The sequence below is a fragment of the Pelophylax lessonae genome, assembly GCF_965119305.1.
Source record: "Pelophylax lessonae genome assembly, chromosome: 7".
NCBI classification, from domain to species: domain Eukaryota; kingdom Metazoa; phylum Chordata; class Amphibia; order Anura; family Ranidae; genus Pelophylax; species Pelophylax lessonae.
In genome coordinates this window covers 201,427,249-201,446,719 of record NC_138774.1, presented here as the reverse complement: position 1 = coordinate 201,446,719, position 19,471 = coordinate 201,427,249, and positions in this window count along the sequence as shown.

Genomic DNA, 19,471 nt, shown 5'->3' with positions numbered 1-19,471 from the left:
GTTTACATGCAGAAAAGCATTTTACTTAGCTTTGGTGGAACTGCTACTAACATTCCAAGCCATCTTATGTAACCTTTTGAACAATTTGCTGTGAAAGTTTGAGTTTAAGGTTTACAACAGCAATTTAGCATATTTGCTTCAGAGTGTTGATAAAAGCCAACCAATAGACTCCTAAGCATATTTGTTGAGGCACATTAATTACAATCCTTGTTTGGATCATTTTGCCTAAAACTAATTGTCATGTTTTTTTCTACCCAGGGCACACCCACCTCACCTACGAGGTCCTCCTGGATTATATGAGGTGGTGCGGAGACCGAATTCTATATTTGGAACACCTTTGTGGCGTGGATCCAGACCCTAAGGAGCCATTCGTTAGGAATGTCACACCTTAAAAAAAAGATCCTAGTATTTTTTTTTTGTGGTTTGTTTACTTATGTTGCACGTTGCAACACAAAGAAATGTCACATTTGTAATTGTTGCCCATTATAAACAAAAATCTAACAAAAAAATCAAAAACAGTTTAAAAAAAAACCCTTTTTTTGGGACCCAAAAAAAAAAAAAAAAAAAAAAGCCTTGTTTTTGGCAACCAAAAAAAATATAAAAATTTATAAAAAACCCTTTTTTTGGGGACCCAAAAAAAACAAAAAACAAAAAAAGCCTTGTTTTTGGCAACCAAAAAAAATATAAAAATTTATAAAAAACCCTTTTTTTGGGGACCCAAAAAAAAAAAAAAAAAAAAAAAGCCTTGTTTTTGGCAACCAAAAAAAATATAAAAATTTATAAAAAACCCTTTTTTTGGGGACCCAAAAAAAAAAAAAAAAAAAAAAGCCTTGTTTTTGGCAACCAAAAAAAATATAAAAATTTATAAAAAACCCTTTTTTTGGGGACCCAAAAAAAAAAAAAAACAAAAAAAGCCTTGTTTTTGGCAACCAAAAAAAATATAAAAATTTATAAAAAACCCTTTTTTTGGGGACCCAAAAAAAAAAAAAACAAAAAAAGCCTTGTTTTTGGCAACCAAAAAAAATATAAAAATTTATAAAAAACCCTTTTTTTGGGGACCCAAAAAAAAAAAAAACAAAAAAAGCCTTGTTTTTGGCAACCAAAAAAAATATAAAAATTTATAAAAAACCCTTTTTTTGGGAACCAAAAAAACCAAAAAAAAAAAAAAAAAGCCTTGTTTTTGGCAACCAAAAAAAAAATGTTTACAAATAAGCCTTGTTGTTTTTATGGCAACGGACAAAACCAAAAATGTTTACAAAAAAGCCTTGTTGTTTTTATGGCAACGGACAAAACCAAAAATGTTTACAAAAAAGCCTTGTTGTTTTTGGTAACAAACTAAACCAAAAATGTTTACAAAAAAGCCTTGTTGTTTTTATGGCAACGGACAAAACCACAAATGTTTACAAATAAGCCTTGTTGTTTTTATGGCAACGGACAAAACCAAAAATGTTTACAAAAAAGCCTTGTTGTTTTTATGGCAACGGACAAAACCAAAAATGTTTACAAAAAAGCCTTGTTGTTTTTATGGCAACGGACAAAACCAAAAATGTTTACAAAAAAGCCTTGTTGTTTTTATGGCAACGGACAAAACCAAAAATGTTTACAAAAAAGCCTTGTTGTTTTTGGTAACAAACTAAACCAAAAATGTTTACAAAAAAGCCTTGTTGTTTTTATGGCAACCGACAAAACCAAAAATGTTTACAAAAAAGCCTTGTTGTTTTTATGGCAACCGACAAAACCAAAAATGTTTACAAAAAAGCCTTGTTGTTTTTGGTAACAAACTAAACCAAAAATGTTTACAAAAAAGCCTTGTTGTTTTTATGGCAACCGACAAAACCAAAAATGTTTACAAAAAAGCCTTGTTGTTTTTATGGCAACCGACAAAACCAAAAATGTTTACAAATAAGCCTTGTTGTTTTTATGGCAACGGAAAAAACCACAAATGTTTACAAAAATGAATTGTTTTTGTGAAAACCTTCCAAAAAATGATGTCAAAACATAAAAAATGTTTAAAATGTTTATCTAAATTAAATTTAAGTATGTTGCTCTTTGCAACACAAATGTTACATTGGCAATTTAGTTCATTCTATTATATATTGTAATATATTTTTTGTACGCTACAGTTGGTAGACACCCACATGTGTTATTAAAACATTTATTTTATTACCCAAGTTTTCTTTTTGGTGTACACATCGAATGTCTTTTGTGTTGTATTTGTTTACTTGAGTGGTGTGGTCTGTAATTGTTAGTATGTTGGCTTTGGTTTATGTTAGCCTTGAGACTTGTTTTGAAGCTACATTTGAAGGGAGACCTTTTCTTGGGTCGTTATGTGAACATTGAGTTATCTAAATTTACATGAAATCATATGTTTGGAGATCGAGAAGCACGTGTGTATAAATGCCTACATTAACCAGGGCCATTACTTGGCCACCAACACTCCTAAAAAACCAAAGAGCAAACACAAACTAATCATTTTGCATAAAATTTTATTTCATCCCCAAAAAAAGCACTATAAGAAATCATATTGTGCCACCCTCAAATTTAAAAAAAAAATGGCCCCACAAATTGGCCAATGTAACAATCATTAACAAAACCAAAAAAAAAAAAAAAAAAGAAATTAAGTTGGTGGTGGTGGTGGTGACTGAAGCAGTGTGGTGAGCAATGGAAAGGTTCCTGCCATCAAATGGTGGGCCAATAGTCCCATCTGCTCTGGGGTTAGCCTTAGAGTTCTGGTAAAGTGGCCCATTAGAATCAGATCTTGTGTCTGAGGCTGCTGCTGATGCAGGGTGTTGAACCCTGGAAATGTCCCAGACTGAAGATCTTGTGCCAATAGTCCCATCTGCTCTGTGCTCAGCCTAAGAATTTGGGTAACGTGTGCCATTACCATGAGATGGGATCGTTGCTGCTCCAAGGCTATTTGATGCTGCTGGTGGTGCAAGGGTTGTGAAGATGTGTGGGGAGTGGTGGTTGATTGGTTGTTGTGGTCCACGGTGCGGGGGCAAACGACATGTCGCATTGGTGACAAAAAAGAAGAACGGCCTGGGGAGGAGTGAAGTGATAAAGGTGTGGAGGGAATGTAGTCAGGTGGAAGGGGTACTGTGGAACCAGTGCGCATTGAGGTTGTGCAGGAGGATTGCTCATTGAGGGGTGTGGGAGTCCGAACGGAGTGTGAAGTGCTAGGAGTGGCTACAGGAGGAATTGTCCCATCCCCAGCTGCCTGACAAGTGGCCAACACTGGCATTACCCTCCCACTACCACAACCTGCAGTGGCAGGTGAGTGAGATGTTTGGGAGGGCTCTGCCAATGGGGCATCTTCAGATCCAAACAGGCATTGGCGTGTGGCCAGCACCTGAGTGTCAACACTTTGCCGATCCCGTTGATGCTGGTCTGCTAAACTTACCAAGCTGTTACGCATATCCTGTTGAACCTGTAACATATCCTGGTGAACCTGTACCATTGTTGCTACAGATTCCTGTATGAGCCCGAGCAGACGTACTGCCTCAGTAGATTGCTGAGTACGCCTCCTTAACTCATTTTGGACCTGATACTCATCAAGCAGCCTCTCGGCTACATCCAGCATAGATGGACGAAGTTGGGTAGGTGACAATCCCTCTGCATCTAAGGCTACCTGAAAGCAGAAGAAATAGACCAAATCATTATCAAACATCATGACTAAATATTTCAGATTAGTTTGACAACTTAACACCCCAAGCAGAACGTTGAAAAGTTTGATGTGCTTCTAATGAGTACTTGTTCATTGTAAGATTATCCAAGCTAGCAACACTTCTGATAATGGGTACATATTATATTGGTAGGACTAATATGACAAAGGCAAAAAAGATTCAACATGAAGGTGTTCCCAATTAACCCTGGTGTGGTAGGTTGTTTATGCTTTTGGTAAATCTGTTACTACACCAATGACTTTATACATCTACGTATGTTGTCTAAAATCTTGCCATCAATCGGCTAGAGGACAACCCAACCAAACGATACCCATGAATTTGGACCTGGAAAATCAAAGACGGGCCGGACTTTAAAGATCCTGGATGTTTTTGGAACATTAGTGGCACACCAAATTATAACATAATTCCCTGATGTTCAAGATAGAACTCTTGTTGTGCTGGTGCATCGTCAGAATGTCATAGCACTAATTTAACACACACAATGTAAGCCACATCTAGTCCAAAATCAATGCTACCATTGAAATGTTACATGTGCACCTTGTTCCCTTATATCACATACCACAGCACTGGATGCAGAATCGTCGCCAGCTCCTGATCCAACTCCAGCTGCAACGTCAAGAGGGGCCTGATGTTCTTTTAAAAAAAAAAAAAAAAAACATGTTTAGTACATAACCTTAGTCAGTAATGATTATGGCCAGATTGCCCTCCTAGCTTCATGAATGAAGCATTGAGGCCAAACATTCAAAAGTGCTTTCCTGGGCTCATAGGACACTTGCTAAACCCTCCCAAAGGTTAAGAAGGCTTGGTCTGCCTACTAATGACGGCACCCATTAATGCTGTCAACTGTGTTTTGCAGGGTAAACATCTAAAAGGCAACACTCTTTCCTAAGAAAAAACATGTGTGTTAATGGGGTTAATAAGATTCAAAAAAACATTATTTGACTAGACATACCAACACCTTCCTCCAGGCCTAGCTGCACTGGGTGTGTTCCCTGCTGCGGATCTTCTGTAAAGGACATAGCAATATGAGCTATCTTGGCCAAAAAAAAACATCTACATTGTTTGGCACAGTATGATATTGGACCTACCAGGAGGAGGGTCAGCACTGATGTCAACACCTGTGAGTCCGTCTGGTTCGCCAAGCTGCATGGGCTGTGGAGGGGCTGAGATCCGTGCTACAGATGAACAAATTGCAGGTTGGGGAAAACAAAAAAAGGACAATTGGAAGGGCAAGTATCACATTCTCTTAATGTCACACATAGGATAGTAGTTAATCTTTTCCAAACAACTCACACAATTGACATCCAAGATAATATCCTACCTCGGTGCAAAGCATCCGAATCTAAGTCCTCTCTGGGAAAGATGGTATCGGGTCCTATGATGTTCAAGAAAGGTAATTGATAATCCCAGAGAGAACTTCGTGCACGTTCATCCAGCCGACCTTGACGGTCATAAAGACCCTCCGCAGCCCATGCAATTAGCTTCTTCCGAACGGACCCACAGATGTCGTTGACCTTCTTCCGCACACTGTCACGGTGGCGAGGTGCTTCACCCAGTGCATTTACAGCATCCCGGATTTCATCCCACAATCTGTTCTTCTCTGTTACTGAGTAAGACGCGGCCCTGGTCCCATGTATCGCCTGATATCTGGCCATATAGGCGTGGACCAGGGCACAGCACTGATTGTGGGTGAAACGGGGAAGCCGGGTTAATGTGGACAAGCTGACTCTGGTGGACGGACCCGCTCCAGGACTACTGTCAGAAGAGCCAGCTTGTCCACTTGGTGTGTTAACACCTCCCCCGGCTTCCTCCTCCGGGATGGGGATGGTGGACTCCCTCATGGATACAGCTGGAGCCTCCCTCACACCAGAGCCAGACGATCTGCCCACCCTGCCCCCCCTGCCCCCCCTGGCCCCCCTGGCCCCCCTGGCCCCCCTGGCCCTTCTCATCCTTCCAGTGGGTGGGGCCATGGGAGCACGAGGTGGGCAGAGAATCTGGCTGTCCAGCAGCAGCAAAGAGCCCCAAACTCCTAAATCTGAAATGACAAAAGAGAAAACAGAAAAAACAGGATTTGCAGATTGCTCTTCATATACAGTATAATTAGTGAACAGTTACAGAACACACTTACCTAATGGCACAAACAGACTTGGTCGTGGTGGTGGTGGTAGTAGTGGGCAAAGAGCAGAAGAGGCTGCAAAGAAAAGGAAAAAAAAAAAACACATAAGAAAACGCATATGGGTACAAATCACACGAGGCCCTCCAAACACTTACCTAATGGCACAAACACGGTGGTGGTGGTGGTGGTGGCAAAAAAAGCAGAAGAGGTTGCAAAGAAATGTACAAAAAAAACACATAAGAAAACGCATAGGGGTACAAATCACACGAGGCCCTCCAAACACTTACCTAATGGCACAAACACAGTGGTGGTGGTGGTGGTGGTGGTGGCAAAGAGCAGAAGAGGCTGCAAAGAAATGTAAAAAAAAAACACATAAGAAAACGCATAGGGGTACAAATCACACGAGGCCCTCCAAACACTTACCTAATGGCACAAACACAGTGGTGGTGGTGGTGGTGGTGGTGGCAAAGAGCAGAAGAGGCTGCAAAGAAATGTAAAAAAAAAACACATAAGAAAACGCATAGGGGTACAAATCACACGAGGCCCTCCAAACACTTACCTAATGTCACAAACACAGTGGTGGTGGTGGTGGTGGTGGTGGTGGTGGTGGTGGTGGTGGTGGCAAAGAGCAGAAGAGGCTGCAAAGAAATGTAAAAAAAAAACACATAAGAAAACTCATAGGGGTACAAATCACACGAGGCCCTCCAAACACTTACCTAATGGCACAAACACAGTAGTGGTGGTGGTGGTGGTGGTGGTGGCAAAGAGCAGAAGAGGCTGCAAAGAAATGTAAAAAAAAAACACATAAGAAAACTCATAGGGGTACAAATCACACGAGGCCCTCCAAACACTTACCTAATGGCACAAACACAGTGGTGGTGGTGGTGGTGGTGGTGGTGGTGGCAAAGAGCAGAAGAGGCTGCAAAGAAATGTAAAAAAAAAACACATAAGAAAACTCATAGGGGTACAAATCACACGAGGCCCTCCAAACACTTACCTAATGGCACAAACACAGTGGTGGTGGTGGTGGTGGTGGTGGTGGTGGCAAAGAGCAGAAGAGGCTGCAAAGAAATGTACAAAAAATACACATAAGAAAACTCATAGGGGTACAAATCACACGAGGCCCTCCAAACACTTACCTAATGGCACAAACACAGTGGTGGTGGTGGTGGTGGTGGTGGTGTTAAAGAGCAGAAGAGGCTGCAAAGAAATGTAAAAAAAAAACACATAAGAAAACGCATAGGGGTACAAATCACACGAGGCCCTCCAAACACTTACCTAATGTCACAAACACAGTGGTGGTGGTGGTGGTGGTGGTGTAATCCTTTATAGGCAAAAGGAGGCTGCAAACATTAAACATACATGAGAAATCGCATGACCTACATACGTGCACATAATAAATTACAGTTATCAGGAAAGCAAAAATGGTGTCTTTGGAAGCTGGGAAGGTAAGGGGGCAGGTTTAGATGCCAAATCTAGACTGCACACCTTTAACAAACATGAGAAAACACATGTCCAAACCACATGCACATGGGGCCAACTGCCAATGATTAAAAGACACTTGAGGGGTTCCCAAGCTATTGTGGGTTGGAGGGGATTCACCATAGACAACTTAAGCACACCCAAGATAAGTACAAATTGTCTCCTTCCTTTTTTTTGGGAGAGAGAGATACAATTGTCTTACCTCCAGATAATGTAGGTTGTGGGTCACAGGGTCTTGCTAGCACATAAGAAACATCGATCTATAACATCCAGCAGCCATATTGGCCATGTGCTCCTTTTATAGCTGGCTCACAGGTGTGATAATTAGCGGCCGTTTCTATATATATCTGCGCATTCGCGAATTTGCGCGTTCAAAATGGAGGACGATATCCCAGACGCATTAGATGGTGCAATGCTGGCATTTATTGGTGCCTTGTTTGAGGAGGCCCTGGCACAGGAGGCAGCAGAAGGTGGGGAAGCTGCAGCAGCAGCAGCAGCAGCACCTTCAGCAGCAGCACCTCCAGTCCGTGTGCCCTTACCTCGCCAGCCACGCATTTTTGCTCCAAGGATCTATTTGGACAAGCTGCGGGATTCTGATGTCAGGAGGAAGTTCCGGCTCGAGCGAGGAACTATTCTACACCTCTACCAGCTCATAGCAGAGAAAATTGACCCGGACACACAGCGCGGCCATGCGGTGCCCGGCATGGCCAGATTGCTGGCCACTTTGTATATTTTAGGGCGTGGCAGCTTCCAAGCCACTTCGGGAAGTATCATGGGCATTAGCCAGCCCACAGTTTCAAGGGTGTTCATGTTGGTCATTAATGCCATAGTGGATATAGTGCCCAATTTTATCCACTGGCCACAGAATGAAAATGAGTGGAATGAAGTCAAGTTGGGTTTCTACCGGCGGGCACACATGCCGCAAATCCTAGGGGCAATCGATGGCACCCACATAGCCATTAGGCCCCCAAGGAGCCACGAAAGTGAATACCGGAACCGCAAGCAGTACCACTCTGTGAACGTCCAATTAGTGTGTGACGCCAAACAGCGCATCATGAGTGTCAACACTGGTCACCCAGGGTCGTGCCATGATTCCAGTATGTTAAGAACAAGTACTCTGTACGAGGTGTTTGAAAGTGGACAAATGCCCGAAGGGTGGCTTATTGGTAAAGTATTTTGTCTTAACAACATAAACTGTAAGATTACATAGACATAGGAATAAGCTACATCGGTGTACACCCTGATTTAAGCAAAGCCTACCTAAAATGGATGTGTTATTAGTTGTCAGGCTGTTCACACACAACCAGATCAGCAGCTTAGCAGCTCACAAAAGAAAGATTTGCAAAGTTGTCTTTGAGTCCAATGAAGGTGGTTAACCAATGTGTAAATGGTGTCCTCTAGCCACCCAAAGAAAACCTACAAATGATTCCAATGGTATTGCCATATCCCCAAAGTACTTTGCATAAGTGAGTCAATATTGGTTTCCTCACTCTAGTTGCAGATATATTCCAGAAGTAAGACCTAGGCTAATGTAATAGGAACAGAATAGGGGCCAAGTTGTAACTTGCAAGAGAAACCCACCACTTTGTGTGTCCTTTTTCCCATTTGTATTAGTGATTTAGGCAGTTAGACAGAGTTGAGATGTTTCATATGATTTTTTGCAAACAGACGAGCAGGTTGTTTAGTAAAATGCCTAATTGTCTCCCATTTTGAGGAGTCATCTAAAGTCACATGATATGAATAACTAATGTATATTTTTCTTATTTTTCAGGGGATGCTGGTTACCCGCAGCTGACGTGGCTGATGGCTCCAATCAGGTACCCCCAGGGCCCAGCAGAGAGGAATTACAACAGGGCCTTGCGGAGAAGCCGGAGTATCATTGAGTTGACCATAGGTCTTCTCAAGTCCCGGTTTCTCTGCTTGGCCCGGCCTGGGGGTGAACTCCTGTACTCTCCTACAAAGGCTTCCAAGATCATCCTGGCGTGCTGCGTGTTGCACAACATGTGCGTTGCCCGGGATGATTCTTGGGAGCTGACGGAGGAGAGGGAGCCAGAGGTCCGTCAGCCGGCGGCCCCCAGGCGGCGGAGCACCGCTGCCGGTATGGCCACCCGGAATACCCTGGTTGCTAGCCACTTTACATGTAAGTACTGTAACCGGTCAAGATAGGGCATGTGTATTAATTAGCTAGTTAGCAGAGGTGCCACTCACAGGGAGACAGAGGGTGATTATCATCTGCCAATGACACTTGCCATTGTAGATAAAGTGTAGTCAACATTGGTAAAATTGTGTTACTTGAGCAAAAACATGCACCTCTAACCATAAACATGTTGGTATTGTGAATAGTGTAAAGGGCTGAGAAGAGCTGGCAGGTGTTTATTTGTGTCTATGCCACCTGTGTAGTTATTGATAACATGAACGGCTGCTTGGTATCTTATGGTGTTGTAATTTTCCAGAACATCAACATCTTGGAATCATGGCACGTACCATGGGAAGCCTGTGGTGATGGGCTGTCTGGCGTCACAGGTGTGTATTCAAATGTTTACATTAATGATTTCTGGTTTGTGTAAGTTGGCATAAAATGTGTTATTTCACTCGTGATGTCGAAATTAAATGAAGTTCAGAATGAAGCAAACAGGCATTAAGATGTGATTTTCATAATGAAATGTCTTATCCTTTGTTTTATTTTTCCAGGAGTGGTACTGCTTGCGGGTGTAGGTGGTAGAAACCCACCTTGATGGACTCCACTCATTTTCTTTTGTGGTCAGTGGATATTTGGTAAGGCACATGGCCAATGACCAACATGAACACCCTGGAACTTCGAAAGTGGCTTGGAAGCTGCCCAGCAACCTTGCCATGCCTGTCCCCTATGAGCTGGTAGAGGTGCAGAATGGATTCTGAACTCTGCCGGAAGTTGTGGAAGACATCAGAATCCCGTAGCCATGGAGCAAAGATCGTGGTCTGGCGCTGTAAAGGCACACGGACTGGAGAGTGACAATATTCTTTTGCTGCATCCCTCCTTCTGCTGTCATTCTCAAATAAATAAATACATTAGAATTGAACATGTGTTTTTTTGTTTTGTGTGGGTGCCTACAGACAAAAGGGCCATCCACACTGTAAGATTTAGAGAAGACTTTATCCTTCCGATTGACATTTTCTATGTAGTGCAAGGGCCTGCCTGATTGCATCCAAATTGAAAGTGTTGAGGTTTGAGCTTCTATTATATGGTTTGGTTAAGTCTACAGGAAAAAGTCTAGACAAATTGTTAGTGTATGGCCCATTAAGCTGCCAAGGCCGGAGTTTTGCACTTTGCATGCTGCTTGTACTGGTGATGTGAGGGGTTGTAATGTAGAGTAGGGATGTGACAGTGTTGTGTTGAGGTGTGAGGCAAATGTAGTGTTGGACTATGAGGGCCTGTGTTGTTGAAATATGGAGAGAGTCCAATATCAGACACCTATGTTTATTGGTCAAGAAATTGTAAGAACCATGGTAAATATGTAAAGAATTGCATCTCGATAAAACTAGGACCACACTCATAAAATCAAAATTGTGTTGTTTCCATTGATGTGCTTGAAATTTGGGTAGGACACCCCCCTCCCCCCCCAAATTCAAGATAGTTTAAAAAAACTGTTTAAAAAAATGAGAGTGAAAAGAGATCCCAAGTGTAGTGATGTGATTTGAACCCATGACGTTGTGAACTGCAGTGAAGTTGCAAAGCACTTAGCTATTGTGCAGAATAAAGCTGTATGGTGGAAAAAATGGAGTGTGTTAAGGCTAAAAAGCACATATAGCTAAAGAACTAAACATTGTATGGAATGTGGGAAGAAGACCATGGTAAAATTGTGAGGTTTCATCTTGCCCTGAAGTAGGGTAGGGGTTTGGTCACTTGCCTTTGGTACTTTCCTTCATAAGATCGATTCGACACACAGACAAGATCAAAAAAACACTTAAAATGGTGTAAGCTTGCAAGCGCTTCTGAGTGTAACATTATTTAGCAATATATATGATGTAATCCGTTCCATTTTAGCAATATAAACAAAAAAAGAAAATAAAAAAAGTAGGTGGAGATGGTAAGCCTCGAACCTACAGCAGAGGGAGATGAATTACAGACATGTGATGTGTGCACTAATCCACTAGCCCACATCGCTATGTGAAACTGCTATAAGCAGGAAGACATAAGTTTGCGAATTGGCGAAGCCGCGATCGTAAGTGAATCCCGCTGACGGCGGAATTCATTATTGCTGTTTTACTCGCCAATTCGCCGCAGCGCCAGTTAATTGATTTGAACGCGGCGAAACTGAAACACGTCATAGATGTTTGAAGCTGCAGTTTCTTTAAATCCGGCCCAGAGTCTCTAAAGTTATATGAGAATTCGGCCCAGGCCAACAGGTCGACCCAATCATCCTGACGGGAGGAGACGAAGTGTCGTAGATAGTCACCAAGGATCTGGTTAACCCTCTCCACTTGTCCATTGGACTGAGGGTGGTAGGCGGAAGAAAAGTTCAATTTGATTTTTAATTGGGTGCAGAGTGCTCTCCAAAATTTTGAGATAAATTGAACACCTCTATCGGAGACGATATGTGTTGGGAGACCATGGAGACGAAATATGTGTAAAAAGAATTGCTTCGCCAGCTGTGGCGCAGAAGGGAGACCAGGAAGCGGGACAAAATGTGCCATTTTGGAAAATCTGTCAACAACCACCCATATGACTGTGTTGCCATGGGATACGGGAAGGTCAGTGACAAAGTCCATCGCTATGTGGGACCAAGGCTGTTCGGGCACTGGCAGAGGGAGGAGAAGACCTGCAGGCTTCTGGCGGGGAGTTTTGTCACGTGCGCAGACAGTACAGGCCCGAACGAACTCCTTTACATCTTTCTCAAAGGAAGGCCACCAATAGTGTCTGGCAATTAGCTGAGTCGTCTTTTTAATTCCAGCGTGACCCGCCAGGTGAGAGGAGTGACCCCATTTGAGAGTCTGGAGGCGAAGACGTGGAGGAAACAGGTCACAGGAAACAGGAAACAGGTCACAGGGAACAGGAAACAGGAAACAGGAAGGGAGGTTTGGACCAGGCACCAATTACTGGTTGTAAGATCCTGGTACCTGCGGTACCCTTCCAGCCTATTATTTGTACATTACGTTCCACCATATAGATAGGTGGAACGCATCTAGTACCTGTCCCTTTAAATTCCATGACCTCATCAGTGAGTGCCGCTCTGAGCGGCTATTTCAACCGCCGGCATTCACTCACATGTGTTCGTGCAAACCGCTTGCTACAGCATTACCTAACGCTGCCGAATCCTCCAGCTATTCCCTAATACCTGGATTGACCGAAGACTTGCTACAACATCTTGTATCTCGCTACAAGATCATTACCTCACCGCCGGAACCCTCTCCTTACAAACCTACCAGTGATAAGTACCCCACAGGGGAATACCTTCCTAATCTACTTTCACTACTACTCTGCTTACTAAAGACTATTGCTACTCTAAGAACTATACTGTTACATCTAACATCTGCACCGCTACTTAGATTGCAAGCTCTTGAGCCTATTACCATCTTGTCACTGCACTAGCCTAGCATCTCCTGTACACTTCATCTGCTCTTCACTACCACCTGTTACCTGTACATGATTGCTCTCCTAAGTGCTTACTATCACCATCTGTTACCTCTTACCATTGCTATCACTATCCACGCCTGTCCCCTCAGTATCACCTCTATACTTTCACATATAAACATATCACTCCAGGAACATCTTTAATGAGTGTCTGTGTTTGTGTATGTGCTTGCTGAGACAGGCTGATGCACAATGATGAGTCTTGAGAGTTGGATATGGTAGTTCAACACATCTCTACATGACTACTGAGTGTAACTTCCGCAGCTCCAAATCCACACCACACAAATAAACGCCGGAGCGTTACACTGGTGCACAGGCCCCTTAAATTTCAAACAACCGGCGCGCGCTCGCCCTATGGTGCAGGGGCGCACGCGCCGGGAACCACGTGAGCGGGGAGCGGAGGAGGGAGCCGGAGCGGGCACAGGTGAGTGGATCTGGAACGAACGCGTTACAGTTTGTTAATTAAGCGTACATTTGTAAATCCATTCAATAAATCTCATATAAGCTTTAACAATTTATCATCATTATAAAAAAAAATGGTTGTACTTACCATGCAAGCCTTTTCTTGGAGTCCATTAAGGGACACAGGAAGTGTTAAACTTTTGGGTTATGATGACACCTACATGAGGATTGAATACTGTAGGCCAGCCCAGAGTGCAACCCCTCTTACTATCAGCATGCTTACTTTGGAGGCACTACCATGATCATAAACAAAAGGGGTCTGGACTTGTGTCATTCAGTGGTATCAAAGAGAAGGATTTTATGGTGGGCATAAAAATACTATTTTCTTTCTGACCCATTGAGGGAACACAGGAAGTCTTAAAACATTAGGGCATTCAAATGAAGTCCAACTGAAGGGTGGGCAACAAGGAAAACAACAGGCTGACAGGCCCAATATATTCAAGACCTGGGGACTGCTTGCAACTCAAAGAACCACCTAAAGGACCTTAGTCCCAAAACTGGTATAAGATGAGGCAGAAACGCCTACCTGGTAGAATTTAGAGAATGACGAGCAATGTCACATTGGGAGCAGCGGCTGTGACTAGAGATGGGCTTGATGTTCGGTGGCAAGTTCGCCCCATAATGCACTGCACGATTGCAGTGCATTAAGTGCTTGTGATTGGCCAAACCATGCATCTGACCTGTATGCTTTGGCCAATAACAGCACAATGTCCTGGCTCAGGGGCTAAGTCCACACCCCGCACTATATAAGGCTGCTGCTGACACAGCAGCCCTGTATAGTGTGTGACAATAGAGATTAGGCAGGTACCGTATATACTCGAGTATAAGCCGACCCGAATATAAGCCGAGGCCCCTAATTTTACCACAAAAAAATGGGAAAAATGATTGACTCGAGTATAAGCCTAGGGTGGGAAATGCAGCACTGCACCAGAGACGCACCTAAACATTACAGCACATTACATTACAGTACATTACATAGCACATTAAACAGTACATTACACAGTACATTAGGCCTCCCCCCCCCCCCCCCTCAACCCAGGTCAGCCATAAAGAGAAATATTACCGTAAAAAAATATTACTGTAAATATAATATTAAATGTAATATTAAAAAAAGGAAACCTTGAGTTGTGGTCAGTGGTACATTACAGCACATACATTACACCTCCACCTCCAACCCCCTCACTCAACCCACATTAGGCCTACACCTCCAACCCCCCTCTCAACCCAGGTCAACCATAAATATTAAATAAATAAATATATATAAAATAAACTATTACATATAATATTAGAAGAACCTTGGGGTGCCGGATGCTGCCGATGTGCTGAAGTGCAGTAATGCAGGTGTTCCCTCAGTGCCTCCCGGTCCGGGCAGCTCACTTCTTCAGCAGCGCGGCTGCCAGCACTGGCTCCTCCCACAGTGTGACGTGCGGGCCACTGACTCTCCGCTGACTGTCTCCTCCGCTCTTCTGCTACAGAGGAGTCAAGCGGCGGGTCATGTTATACAGGCATATTACCGTATTAACGGCAGCGGATGCGGGTCGGGGGGGTCGGGGGTGAGATTAAAAGTAATTCCTGATCGTTTCTGGCATTTCCCCATTTAAATTTTTTTTCTCACTCGAGTATAAGCCGAGGGGGTGCTTTTTCAGCATAAAAAATGTGCTGAAAAAGTCGGCTTATACTCGAGTATATACGGTAGTTAGTGGATAGTGTGTTGAGTTAGCTTAGTCCAGTCAGTATAGTGTACAGCAGTGTTAATTTCGTCGACTAAAACCGACTAAAACGTTTTCGTCGACTAACACAATTCAGATGACTAAAATACGACTAAAACTAAAATGGCATTTTAGTCTTAAGACTAAAATACGACTAAAACTAAAATGGCATTTTAGTCAAAAGACTATAACTAAAACTAAATCGAAATTTGCTGCCAAAAATTAACACTGGTGCATGCTCAAAGCATAAATAATAACATATTAGATTTTTCACTCCAGGACCAGCAGTAGTATATAATGAGTTTGGAAATTGTAGAGAAATGCTTAAATAATGCATTACAAATTACAATTGAACTACACCCATTTGATTATAGATGACTAAAATGAGTTTTAGTCGACTAAAATGTAGGGCGTTTTAGTCGACTAAAATATACTGGAGTTTTAGTCGACTAAATACGACTAAAACTAAAACACTTGCAGAAGACTAAAATGGGACTAAAACTATAATGCCATTTTAGTCCTAAGACTAAGACTAAAACTAAATTGAAATTTGCTGCCAAAATTAACACTGGTGTACAGGCATACCCCACTTTTAAAATGTATAGATATGTTGTAGTTCTGGGCCCCCAAGTTTTGTGTCCCTGTCACTTATAGTTCGTGCGCAGTGCCTTGCCAAGCTGACCAAGATTTCCTATAAATGACAATGTTAAAGGCAGGGGAGCAGTGCCTTGCCAAGCTGACCAATATTTCCCATAGATGTAAATGAGCACTGAAAGCTAAAAATAGGTCTAGACAGGAAGGAGGTGAAGGGCCCTGTATTTAAGTGGTTCAGGGGAACCCTATGACAGAATTTGAAAAAAATCGGCATGGGGTCCCCCCCTAAGATCTATACCAGGCCCTTTGGGGGATGCACAGAACACAACATTTGGCCCCCTCTCTTGTCATGGTCTACATCGGTGGTCTCGATGGCTGCCCTTCTGTTGGCAGCCATCTTGGACATGTGCAGACTGCTACCTCTTATAGACTCTGATTGCATCATCACTTCCTGCTGCCTGGGTGTCGCACAGTGATGATGCTGCACACCTGACTATATCTATCACCTGATGAGTTGCAGTCCTTGCCCTTGTGTTTGTGCTCCAAGGTGCACCTCTGCTAGCAGTCTTCTGTTCTCTGTGTTCCTCCGTGTATGACCTGGCTTGGCTGATGACTTTACTGGCTCTCGACCCCGCATCGGCAGATGACCCAGCATCGGCAGACGACCCGGCATAGGCAGACGACCTGACCCCGGCTTGGATGACTACCCCTTCTGGACTTGACCCCGGCTTGTTCCTGCTCCCACTTCCTCACTCTTGTGTGTTTATTGTTGTTTGCTCCAATAAACTGCTTTATTTTACCTGCATCCTCGTGTGGTATGGTTTTCTGGCACCCTGACAGAATACTTTTTCACCCACTTGATACCAACAATGAGGCACTATTCCTTTCACTGATACCAAGGACTGGGCACTTTTCCTCCCTCTGACACCAAAGATGAGGCACTTTTCCTTCCAACGACACCAGTGCTGGGGCACTATTCCTCCCACTCACACCAAAGATGGGGCACTATTCCTTCCACTAGCACCAGTGATGGGGCACTATTCCTTTCAATTAAACCAAACATGGGGCACATTTCTGCCCACTGGCACCACCGATGGGGCACTTTTCTGCCCACTGACACCATCGATGGGGCACTATTCCTTCCTCTGACACCAAAGATGAGGCACTTTTCCTTCCAACGACACCAGTGATGGGGCACTATTCCTTTCAATGACACCAATAATGGGGCACTATTCCTTACACTGACTCCAATTATGAGGCACTTTTCATTTTACTGACACCAGTTATGGGGCATTATTCCTTCCACTGACACCAAAGATTGGGCACTATCCCTCCCATTGACACCAATGATGGAGCACTATTCCTCATACTGATACCAATGATGGGGCACTATTCCTTCGACTAACATCAGTGATGGGGCACTATTTCTCCCACTGACACCAATGATGGGGCACTATTCTTCCCATTAATACCAAGCATGGGGCAATATTCCTTCCACTGACGCCAATGATGGAACACTATTTCTTCCACTGACACCTACGATGGGGCACTATTCCCCCTTCTAATAACAATGATGAGGCAATATTCCTCCAACCAGGTGGGACACTATTCCTTCCACTGGCACCAATGATGGGACACTAATCCTTCCATTGATGTCAATCAAGGGACACTATTCCTTCCACTGACACCAATGATGGGACATTATTCCTTCCATTGACATCAATGATGGGACACTATTCCTCCCACTGACACCAATGATGGGACACTATTTCTCCCACTGACACCAATGATGGGACACTATTCCTCCCACAGACAGCAATGATGGGACACTATTCCTCCCACTGACAGCAATAATGGGACACTATTTCTCCCACTGACACCAATGATGGGACACTATTCCTCCCACAGACAGCAATGATGGGACACTATTCCTCCCACTGACACCAATGATGGGACACTATTTCTCCCACTGACAGCAATGATGGGACACTATTCCTCCCTCTGACACCAATGATGGGACACTATTCCTCCCACTGACACCAATGATGGGACAATATTTCTCCCACTGACACCAATGATGGGACACTATTCCTCCCACTGACACCAATGATGGGACACTATTCCTCCCACTGACACCAATGATGGGACACTATTCCTCCCACTGACACCAATGTTGAGGCACCATTCCTCCCACTGGCACCAATAATGGGACACTATTTCTCCCACTAATACCAAGGATGGGACACTATATTCTTCCTCCTATTGACCACAGTCACTATGTAGTTTTTTTTTTTTTTGTTTACTTTCACTGATCAACAAGCCCCAGGCATTTTCTTCTCCCACTGGCCACAGTCTGGCCCTTCTATAGTCTGATGGACAATAAACTGGCCCTATGTTTAGCAAATTTGGAGAACCCTGGTCTACATAAAGATTAATTCCCACACTTTGTTTCTGTATTTGTAAGAAAACTGCCCAGATCACCAGGTGAAAACAGAGAGGGAAAAAGCTTAACCCCTAGGCACCGACACTCCGACAGTACGTAAATATCCGGCACATCGAAGGGTGGGCCTTGGCGCTGAACAGCCTCATATTTGCATACCAATTAGCCGACACAGCTGTGCCGAGGGTGCGCTCCCAGCACAGTTACCGGCAGCTAACAGAAAGCTCCCGATCGCTTCTTGCCATCGGGAGCTTTCCCTTCATGTGATCCCGTGACAGCCAATCAGGGCAGTCACATGATCATAAACCCCGCCCCACCTCCAAGCATCTGAAACCTCTTAAAGGGCCAGGAGGCGTCAGCGCAAAGAGGTTAAAGGAGAAGTATAGCCAAAGCTTGTTTGTTCTGCACTCCTGTGACCCATTTTCAGCAGACAACTGGTTGAAGCCCGCTGTGGGCTGACATGACAGAATTGGTCCAGGCTGGAGCAAGATCGTGACAATATGGTGGTCTGGAATAAGGTTCCGCCCACAACCCTGTACTGGCACCTGGCTTAGCCTCTCAGGGAGCTGCTGAGAGCCTGAGCAAGCTGCTTCCGCCCCCTCCACAGCCCAGTGTGCAAGGGGGGGGGCAGAGAGCGGTTACTGTCAGCAGCTCTCTGTTCGCAGAGTGATCAGCTGTCTTTGATCGCTCGGTTCTCAGTCACAGAGGTGGCAGGGGACAGATGCTGCATCCACCTAGGTAAGTATGATTCTTGAAAAAAAAAAAAAATAATAATAATGCTATACTTCTCTTTAAAAAAAAGAAAATGCAGACACCACATCTAATTATTGGTAAGCTGTAACATCATACCTCCCAACTTTTTGAGATGACACCTATTAGCAAAAGCATGTAGGCATAGGACACACCCCCTACAACGCGCCCTTAAAGGAGAATTATCAAAAAAAAGATTTGTGAAACCCAGAGGCGTAACTAGAACCTTCGGGGCCCCGGTGCAAGAAACCATGAAGGGCCCCCTGGCCGGGCCCTTCCCTTCAAGCCTGGGGCTCTTCCCACTGATCCTGGGGCCCTTTACTCTAGTTGCGGGGCCCTTTATTATAGTTCCGCAGCGGGACCCTTTCACAAGTTCTGCAGTGGGCCCCCTTCCTACCATCTTGGGGCCTCCCCATGGTGCTGGAATGCCAGGGCCCGGTTGCAAGTGTTAACTTTGCGATCCTGAAAGTTCACCCACCAGTGTCAGTAGTTTTTATTTTTTGGTATTTTAATTGTATTATTTTTTAACATTTTATTTTATTTCTTTACAATGTCACTGACTATGACTCTGTCCATTCAGAAAAGGAAGGAGCTGGTAAATTATATATTTACTGACCCCTTCCT